Genomic DNA, 11,072 nt, shown 5'->3' with positions numbered 1-11,072 from the left:
GGTGGGCTGGAGGGGCCCTGGGGCTTGTGCGGAAGGGCTTTCTGGAGTGACTTTCTCTTCCGGCTCCCTCTCTTTCTATGCCATTCTGCCTGGCCTGGCCTCCCTCTTCCCTGCTGTTTCAGCCAAGGGGACCTTCCTGGGTCAGTCACGAGGAGATGCCCACGAGGCCAGCTCGGCAGCCAGAACAATCCCCATGGCGGATGCAGAGGGGACGCCCACACCACACCTCCTCTCTCCTTCTTGCGACAGCTCATCTGGGTGTCGGCAAACCTGGGCTGTGAAGGGTCCGAGAGTAAATAGTTTCAGCTTTGCCACCCACAGGGTCTCCATCACTGCTCTCAACCCCATCCTTGTAGCAGCCGTAGACAATACATAAGTGAATATGTGACCGTGTCCCTAAAAACTTTATTTACAAAAGCAGGCAGCGGGCGGGATTTGGCGGCTGGACCGTAGTCTGCCAAGCCCTGATCTAAGCTAAAGCCTCGCTACTCAAAATGCCGTCCCCGGACCTGCAACTTGGGCGTCCCCTTGTTAGAAATGCAGGAGCTCAGGCGCCACCCCAGACCCGCTGCATCAAAGGCAGCATTTAATAAATACCCCGGCAAAGTCTGGGAGGCACTGGTCTGCATACATAGAGGGATAACTTGCTCTCTTGCATTTGAGGCCCCCATGCCTTGTGATAGGTGAGGAAACCGAGGTTCAAAGAGAGGTCAGTTGCCCAAGGACATGGGCTAAGGGCAGCAGAGTCAGGATTTGCACCCAAGTTCAGAGCCCACACTCTTGACCTCCAGGGACAGAAGGGATCCAGGTGTGGCTTCTCCCATCTGCCTGAGCGACAGTGCAGCCACCCCGCTGCTTGCCCTGCTCTCCATCTGTCAGCAGCTTCTCTGCTTGGAGAGGCCAGTCAGACTGTCGTCCACTGGTCTGGTTTCCTGGAAGGCAGGGCCACCTGGGGAGGGGTGGGGGAGGCCCGGGTCATCTGGCCCAGCACTCTCTGGCCAGGCACCGTGGCCTCCATACCTGTCCTGCCCTCTCTCCAGCCCCCGCACTTCCCCACTCCCCAGTTCTCCATGCCCCTTCCCTTCTTTTCCACCCTCAGGTCCTCTCTCTGAGAATGTACAGATGCTCATTGACTCAGTGCTTGGAGAACGAACGTGTGGATCAAGCTGCTGACAAGGGACCCACTCTGTGTCACGCCATGTCCTCCGTCTAGTTGGATACAGGGCTCTTGACCCATTATCGGACCTCCCCGAGCACGCACTGTGTGCCAGGCTCTAGGCTGGAAGTAGACATGAACAAGAGCTTCTGTCCACCCCCAAGGAGCGGAGAGCCTGGTGGGAGAGACAGATGTGCATCCAAGTGGCCGTGATGGGGGGCAGAGAGGGGTCAGTGCTAAATCAGAAGGCTGTGGACCTGGGACTGGCTGCTGGGAGGATGGCCCAACATCATAGACCCACTGTGAGCCAGGCAAAGGACCCACTGTGGGGTCAGTGTGACAGGCTGGGAAAACATCAGCATATGAAGGGCCTTGAATGAAAGACTGCAGGTCTTGGCATCGACCAGGCACCATGTGGTCTTGAATCTGGGCCCTGCCTCTGTACAATCTTGGGTCATATTAAGTGCTTCAATAAACAATACTGCTGTTATTGTCATTATTATTATTACAACATTGTCATTGCTGTTGACAGTATTTTTCTGCAAGACTCTTCACTTCAAGATAAGTAGACTTTCCCATGTTTCTGCCAATGATGAGCAGCCCATATCCCCTTATCCTAGAAGAGAAAACCAGATAAGAGAAATTACCTTTTCCCTATTTTATCCATTAGGATTAAGACTGATTGAGAGAGAAGTCAAATAACAGTGGCTTCAACAAGAAAGAAGGTTATTTCTCACTGACATAACAGAAGTCCAGAGGGAGACTCCCCCATATACGGAACTTTTTCCTCACAGTCCAATATGGCTGCATGAGCATCAGCCATCATGTCAACCTTCCAGCCAGCAGGAAGTTGGCAAGGAGGAAGAAGAGGCAAAGGGATGCCCACCACTGTGTTTTTAAAAGGTTTCCTTGAAACTCTTTCCACATGACTCTGCTTGTATCTCATTCACCAAAATTTAGTCACAAGTGAGGTTGAGAAATATAGTCTTTATTTTGGGAGGCCACGCACCCAGGCAAAAATTGCAAGTTCCATTAGTAAGAGGAGCAAACTCATTCAGTGTAGGCGACTCATAGTTTCTGCTGCCCTTGTTATTGGGGGGTGGGGGGTCCCTCAAGGCAGCCTGGAACCCACCTACTGGAGGATTATCTTTGGAGGGTCCCAGACCTGGTAAGAAGGAACATGTCCATTGAGGTGGCATTTTGCAGCATGCCAGGCATCCTCGTGTTGTGAAGTAGAATATGAGGAAGTCCAGGGTCGGAGGGGAGAACCTCCCCAAGGTCACCCAGCTGGCCACGGACAGGGCTAGGTTTGGGATTCTTGGAGGCCAACCTCTGACCACTTCCAATAAAGCTCACCCTGAGCTGTTGTGAATATGTTCATTCCCTTTCTGTCCTGGCTCTGAGAGGCAGAGATGGAAAGACAGAGATACACACACATACACATACATAGAGAGAGACAGATACCTGTGTCTCTTTCCATCTCTGTCTCTGTCTCTCTCTTTCTCCTCTTCCCCTCCCTTCCTGAAAAACAATTCAGAACTTCAATTTACCAAAGCTCCCCCTTCCCAACCAAGATGCTCCCGATAAGCCCGGGCACCCCTGCCTCCCGCCTCCCCAAATAGGAACCTCCCTCCAACAGCATGTCTGCAGATCCCCTCGGGGGGGAGCCGTGTAGTTAAAGAGGGAGTTGGGCACAGGGCCAGGGCTCTGCTGGGAGGAGCTGGAGCTTGGTGTCTCTGGGCTTTGCGGAGCCTGTCCGCGCCTGCCCTGAGCACCTGGTGTCACACTGCCCTTCCTGCAGCCATCAGGGCCTGCAGAGGCAGATGTGTTGAGGGCTCCAGCCTGGGGACAGGGGCGGGTGGTTCCTGCAGACAGACATCACTGAACCTTGGCCATGGCCCGGCAGGTGTGCCCTGACTGTGTCCCATCTCGCTGGTGGGGAACTGGGGTTTAGGGGCTACTGTGCTCGAACCAAAGCCTCCCTGAGAGAAAGAGGCAAAGACAGGATTCAAACCGGGTGGCTCCAGAGTTCCAGCCCTTAATTGTGCCCTCACGGCCCCATCCAAGCCCCATCCCAGGGAGGTGCTGGGTCCTCAAATCCATCGTGACCTCAGGTCCCAGCAAAGGCCTAGGTGATCCAGACACAAGTTGTAGAAGGGAAGGAGTTTTCACACGCGAATCCACAGGTACACACGCAGACGCACGCACATGGACACAACGAAGCATGGGCGTGCACAGACACATGCACATACACAGGCACGAGAATGCACACACATGCTCGCAATGCACACATGGGCACAGGCCCCATGTTCCAAGCAGGGACACCGTCTCTCTGACCCCAGTATGGGGGAGGGGACAGTCTCCAGACACTCCTTTCTGTGGCCTCACACTGGAGACTCAGCCAAGGGTGGAGAAAGCAAAGAGCCCAGAGCTGAGGTCAGTCCCCAAGATCTCAATCCCTGATCCAACCTCAACCCTTCAGGCCCCCACGTGGGGTCTCTGGGAGTATTTTGGAGTCATCCAGCTCAGCCTCCTCCTTGCAGAAACTTCTCCCAAGCCCAGCCTATGAGCTTGAATGCCCCCAGGGGCAGGGAGCTCATGACATGGGAAGGGTCCTTGCTTGCAGCCACGTGACTTGAAGAGGGCCCCTTTATCGCTCTGCGTCTCAGTTTACAAACACGAATGGGGTCTCAGTGCCCCCCACCCACCTGGTCTCTGCCACCACGAGGCTTAAACGCCATCAGGCACGTATAGCTCTTCCCCAAGGAGGCGGGGGAAATAAGAGAGAGAGTAATTATTCTTCATCGCAGCCAGCGGGTCCTTCCCCATCTGGAGCACGGTGTCCCCGCTGCGGAGAGGGGAGGTGCAGAGGACCCATGGAGCTCCGGGGCCGCCTCCGCTTGGAGGGAGAGTGCCGTGTCCTGGGAGCCACCCTGTTTCCACCCATGAGGGTCTCCAGCTCTCACAAGTCCCAGCCAGACTCCCGCAGGTGAATGGTCATTGGCCAGGGGCCCCCAGGGCCTTGACTTCTCAGGGAGAGTTGGGATGGGTGTTCATTGGGGCCTCACCTCGATGGGCTGGCTGCCAGCACGCATGAGCAAGGGCACCCAGGAATGCGGCAGAAAAAAGACTGGGGCAGGAACACAAGCATTGCTGTTGGCTCCTGTGTTATGGCCGGCAAGACTCCATTCTGCCCTGGGCCTCAGTTTCCCCAATTCTCATCCAATGGAGAGGAGCACGCCTACTCCAGCAGGCTGCTGTGAGGGTTCAATCCACAAGTAGGCGCCTATCCTCAAAACAGTAGGTATTCAACTGTGTGATTATTAGTCGCAACCAAACTATTCTGCAGACAGGGAAGCGGAGGCCCAGAGAGGGCAGGTCATTGGCACAAGGTCACACAGCACGCAAGACCTAGCCCATGTCATCCATCTCAACCCCCATTCGAGGAAAGGAAAGAACCTGCTCCATGGGCATGGAGACCCTCAGCATGGGAACACCCCATTTCTGCCCTTCAACAACAGACGCCAAGCCCGGCGGGCATTGAATTAACTCCTCCTTTTGCAAATGATCCCCGACGGAAAACTCCTCCAGAGACAAGGGAAAATATTTCCCTCAAACCTATTTACTTTTCAAATTTCAGTTGCCATAACAACTCGGCACAACTATTTATGTGAAATCTTCGCCTTCCAAGTCTTGTCGAGCACCACGCTCTGCAGAGAGTTCAGCTCGGCCCTTTCAATAACAACACATTTTTTCAATCAGTTTGGGTCTGGGATTTTTTTTCTCTATAAACACATAAAGTATGTTGTGCAAAACTTTTAAAAGCTAACAGGGAAATGCCGCGTTTTATAGACCCATTCTTCTCTGATCGCCGCCAATAGATCCTTTCTGAAGCATGATACTGACAGAAAGGACAGGCCAGCTTGGGTTTTTTTTTAAAAAAACGTCTTTGAATTGTTTCCACTCTTGGTCATCCGCAGAGCACCTGGAGCCGGCGGGGATTCTGGTGAAGAGCCCTGAGCACCGGCTACAGCCCAGGCCCCGCCCCTAACAGACTGTATGTCCTTGGAAAAGTCAGCGCAGGTCTCTGGCCTGGAAAGGGGCACATTTGGTCGAGCTGGGCCCCTGCCCAAAACCGGGGGTGGAGGATCTCCCGGGGTGGCACCCTGGGTCTGAGGCATCCCGCAAATGTCCTGAGATGATGACAGCCACAGGTTTGCATTTTCCGAAACAATCCCAGCTTCAGATTTTCTGTTCCAGGCACCTTGTGAGCCTTTGTACAAGCTGTTCCTTTTGCCTGGAATTTCCCCTTTGTCAACCTGTCAAGTTGACATGAAGGGGCCCGCGCTTGGTGTAATGCTCTGCTGTGGCTGTCTCGAAATTCTTAAGTATTTTTGAACAAGAGGCCCGGCATTTTCATTTTGCAACTGGCCCCTTGGATTCCATAGCAATTCCAGTCGGTCTTTATTCTAGTACTTTGTGTGTATCAAATCATTTAATCCTGGACAACTCTTTAAAGCAGGCATTGCTGTGATGTCTGTTTTACAGATGAGGAAACTGAGTCCCAAGAGGTCAGAGGTCTAAGATCATCATCATCCCCCCAGGTCCCAATACGAGCTGTTATGCATCAGGCGCTATTCCAAGAACTTTTCCTGTGTTACCTCATCTAATCCTCGTGACAGCTCTGTGAGATGGAAACTATTATGATCCCCATTTTCCAGAGGCACAGAGAGGTTAGGTAACGTGCTCAACATCACACAGCAAGCAAGTGGAAAAGCCATGCTTTCCTATGAGGCCCATTGGGTCTCTCCCCTACACTCCAGGAGCAACTTCCTCAACAGGTCTTGGGCCCTGGGCTTACCCCTTCCAGCCCATCCTCAGGATAGTAACCAGAGCCATCCATCTCCCGTAACCTGACCTTCCATCATGCCACTTTTGGGTTGCAAATCTTCCCATGCTCCCAGGGATCTCAAGAAACATCTAACCTCCTTAACCTGACCATTGAGACCCTCAGTGATATGACCTCTGCTGACCTCCACAGCCTCAGTGTCCCCTGAGCGGGGGACACTGCCCTCCAGATTGTCTGCAGTTAGATCTCTGCACACATCAGGCTGCTTCTTGAATTATCAGGTTAGGGACCCCTGGTTTCCTACACAGAGCCTGACACACAGGCACTCTAGAAAATTTTGCTGGACTGGAGCGACCTGTCTAGGCGGAGCCCATCAGGATAGAGCCCAGACCATATGGGGCCTCATACTTGACACTCCCAGAGCCAAGGCTGGCTTCACCCGCAGAGCTCTTCACCCGCAGAGCCAGGAAGCTCACTCCTCGATGTCCCTCCAGTCCAGCTCCTTCTCTCTGTCCCCTGCCAGCCCTCCGGCAAGGGCCACCATTACTGCTTACACAGATGCCTGCCCCGCCCTTGCCCCCCATTTCTCTGTCTCCAGGCATGCCCCTTCCAGTCAGTTCTCCAAACTCCAGCTGGAGAAACATTTTTAAAACACAGATAGAACCATTTCATTCTCTGCCTTACACCCAGCATTCTCAAAATGAAATCTGAAAAGCTAACGGGGCTGAGAGGCTTCCATATCTGCCCCTGCTGACGTCACAGGCCATGTGTCCGCACCCCAGCCACCCCAGGCCACACGCAGCCACTTCAGGCCTCTGGCTTCATAAGCCATTCCTCCTAGCTTGGCTGCCCCAACCCTGGTTTCTCCGTTTTGCCGCAGCTGAACAGTTTTTCTTCTGGAAGCTTTCCCTAACCATTCCTCCTCCCTTCAAAGCAGTCAGGCTCCTCCTGGGCTCCTGCTACCCCCTGTCCTTTCCCACCAAAATATGTGTCACATTATTATAAGCACTGGTCTGCATGTCTGTCCCCTGTCCCCACATTGAAGGGGAGCTTCCTGAGAGCAGAGGCCATATTTTGTTCCTCGATGTACCTTCCGTGCTTGGAACATAGAATGTGCTCAATAAATAGATGGATAGATGACGGATGGGTAGATGGGTGGATGAATGGGTGGATAGAATGGTGGACAGATGGATGAGTGGATGGATGGATGGATGGTATGGTGGATGGGTGGATGGGTGGCTGGATGGATGGGAGGGTGGATGAATGGATGGGTAGATGAATGGATAAATGGAATGATGGATGGATGGAAGGATGGGATGGTGAATAGATGGGTGGACAAATGTGCAGACAGATGAAAGAAAACCCCAGAAACCATCTTTTAATAGTTAATATTTGGATGGTAAGGTACTCGGAAGTTCTGAGCGCACAGTAGGCCGGCAATAAATGTTTATTGAATTGATGGTTAAATGAACGTCCGAGGGCAGCTGGTCACCATCCCGCCATAAGCACCTGTTTTTCATCTTGTTTATTCCATTCTCTCCTACCTCCATCCTCAATCTCCCAGCCTCCCGTTGTTTCCAGCATTTGTCACATGACTCACAGTGGCCAAGCTCCCCAGATCCATGCCTGCACGTTAATTACTGAGTGATATAATCCAAATTTATCTGATGAATTAATAATAGGTCATAGGGGTATTTTAATAATGAAATATTTGGAGTTATGTTTTGATAATTGCAGCAGGCTTTCATAATTACTGCACGACCATGGAAATAAAATCAAAATCAATTAGGTGGTATGAAACGACACCCCAGGAGCACCCCCTCAAAGCTTTAATGGATAGACCTACCAGGATGAGGAAGATCAGTTTATCTCTGAACCAGCTGAGGCCTGGGGTCAAGGCCTTTGCAGGATGCTTGAGCTGGGGAGGGATTCCAGGAAGGACAAGGGAAGAAACATCACTGAAATACATCAGATGTCTGAGTCACAAAGTGCTTTAAAGGCCAACAGAACAAGCATCTGCTTTTACAGATGAAAAGACCAACGTTCAGAGAGGAACCCTGACTCACCAAGGCAGCCTCAAAATAGAGAGCCTGGACTGCATCTCCGGACTCCTAGTCCAGTGCTCTCTTGGCCCTGGACCACACGCCCTCCCTCTTCTGCGATGACACAGCCCTCAGTGGTTTGTCTGAGCCCTGGCCTCAACCCCGGCGACTCCCCAGACCACGTAATGTTCATGAACTTCAACTTCTTCACACCTCTGTGCCTTTGCCTGTGCTGTGCCCTCTGGCCAGGGCGCCTTCCCTTCCCCCACCCAACCTCTAGGTGTGCCTGGCAAAGTGCTCCCGGCAGGGGTGACTCCCTTCCTCCCGCCCTCCAGGGCCCCCACTACGGGGTGATTGCTCACCCGTTTCCTCTGAAAAGACTGGGAGCTCCTTTAAGCCAAGGGCAAGTTCATTGTGTCTCCCTGGGATATTAACACAGGGGCCTAACAAAGAGTAAAGGCATAATATAGGTTTATGCAAAGCCAGATGGTGGACAGGGAGGGGGAAGAGAGACACGAAAGAAGGGAAATAAACAAGGAAAGTTTGTTCTGGAGTTATTTCCAGAATGTGTTTAGCCGAGGCCACCAAAAGGACATTTGGGCTTAAAAGTGCTTGCTTAAGGACATCTCACTGGATATTTAAGCAACAATAAAATTAGATACGTGAAAGCAAGAGAAATCCTTTCAGGAGGACAAAGAATGCTAATGATGGCAGATTGGTATTCTAAACCACCACCCTCCCCCTCAATCCCCACCCCCCGCAACACACACAGTCAAGAAGCCTGGGCTATTGACCCTGAGGTCCTTCTCTAAGATGTGTCCTCAAGAAGCCACTTGAACTTGCTGCAGACACTGCCCAAAGCGGGTCTCGGGCAGAGCTGACAAGCAGCAGCTGGGGCTGGGACGGGTGTGATATGATCTGTTTCCTCAGATGCCGCGCTGATCCCACCGTCGGTAACCATGGAGCCCAGTTTGAATTGCAGGTGCCAGCCAGGTTTGGCCATCTTTGTCATTTATGAACCAACGGTCAGGTCTGGGGGAGGAGGAGTTTGGCAACAATTAAGCGCCACCACCTCCCGCCCCCTTCCCTGCCCCATTTCCAAGCAGGATCTATCGACGCAAGCTCTGAGCTTTATTCTGAGAGGCACCATAGCACTGCCATTAAAAACATAGACTCTGGAGCCAGACTTTCAGGGTTCAAACTTCAGCACGGCCACTTATGAGCTGTGTGACCTTGGGTGAGTCTCTTAGCCTCTCTGTTACTTAGGGTCACTATGGGGAGTAATGAGCTGATTTACCTAAATGCTAGATTAGGGGATGTCTCTGTTCTTACCTTCTCTGTTAAAAGCACCTTGATTTGCAATACCCTCCCTGACTCTCAATGTGGATTGGATGGTACTGGCCCCACCCACCAGTGCAAGGACTTGGGCACATCCCCCATAACTAGCCAATCAGCAGAGTCCATTCCTCTGGCTACAAGGATTGGTCTGGATCAAGCCCTCGACTCAAGCCCAGCAATCAGAACTAAGGAGCCTCTTCATCAAGGAATATTAGCTAGTACGGCTGTCATGGAATTGTGACAAAAGTTGACTCTCCAAGTTGAGCCTCTCTAGAGGACGGGAAAGGCAAGGGAACTAAGAGGTTTGGGATCCTTAGGCAGAGGACACCGGTGCCCTTCACCCCTGTTCTCCCCAGCAGGGCCGGGTTAGGAGCCTTCTCTCCTGGCCCTCAAAGGCCCTTGCTAGCTCCTGTTCTAAGATGAAGTCAAACACGTGATTCTGAGCACGGGCCTTGAGCCTGGCAGGCCTGGTTCAAATCCTGATCCAAACCCTCCCTTCCTAGATGTGGGACCCTCATCTCTCACCCCTCAGTTTCTTCACCTGGAAAATGGAGATGACCAAGAACCCTGAGCCTGGGAAGGTTCTGGGATTTCAGTGAAGTCAAGCGCTGTCCAGGGCCTGGCACAAAGAAGGGTCTCGGGCAGCGAGGCTGGTCATTGGTAACATGCCCATCCTGCCTTCTCTTGCAACCGGCTGTTACACATCTGTCTGCTGCCAGACTGGGCTCCAAAGGCGGGGCCAGTGCGGATGATCACTGTACCCTCAGCATCCCATGTGGGGCCAGGGATGGAGGGGGGGGGGAGATGAGTGAAGGAACAGAGGGAGGGAAGGAGGAAGGGAGGGAGAAAGAGGAAAAGCACATGTGTCTTTATGACACTGAAAGCCCAGCTGCTCCAGAATCAAAGAGTATCTAGAATGGGAGACAGAAGGCCAGTCTAAAGCCCTTTACTCTGCAGAGGCAGAGCCCAGAGAGAGGCGGTGACTTCCCCAGGGTCACACAGCAGAGCCTGGCTGAATAGGCCCCAGCCAAGAGCGCCACCCCCCCCAACCCCTGCAACCAGCCTCCAGCTCCCCGACATCCCGCCTCCTGTTTCCCTCAGCCCTCTCCCCCTCACCTCTCCCCATCAGGCCAATCCCAACACACAACGCCTCTTCCTGTCTGGAGAAGACACCGCCCCCAAGCCAGGTGCGCCCCTCAGGTGCCTCCTTCCCCAAATGGACTGGGCCCCAGAAAATATCCTGGGGCCTCCAGGCTTGAAGGAGCAAGGTGACTCAGAGCCAGGTAGGGGGAAGCTCAGGGAGAAAGAGGCTGGAGGCTCTGGGGGAGAGAGTTCTTTGTAAGTGAGTCAGGCAAACAAGCTTCGCTCCAAATAATATCAAGAATCTCTTGGCCTGAACTCAAGTATGCAGGACACAAATGTTAGTTTCCTGTAATTGAACTTGCAGGACCGAAGCCACACTAGCCAGGTTCTGATCTCACCTGCCATGTAACTCACATCGTGGGGGTGACTATGGCACACAGCCTCCGGCTTCACTTCTTTTCTGGCTGCCCGACCTGGGAAGCCTCTGTCTAGTTTGGGGTGGGGTGGGGAACAGGTCACGGGTCACCGGTTCTTCCCGACCAATTGCTTGTATCTGAGGTTCTGACTTTTTTTTTTTTTTTTTTTTTTTTTTTTTTTGTGGTAC

Source organism: Physeter macrocephalus, chromosome 19, assembly GCF_002837175.3.
Source record: "Physeter macrocephalus isolate SW-GA chromosome 19, ASM283717v5, whole genome shotgun sequence".
NCBI lineage: Eukaryota > Metazoa > Chordata > Mammalia > Artiodactyla > Physeteridae > Physeter > Physeter macrocephalus.
Note: the sequence above shows the minus strand (reverse complement) of the source record.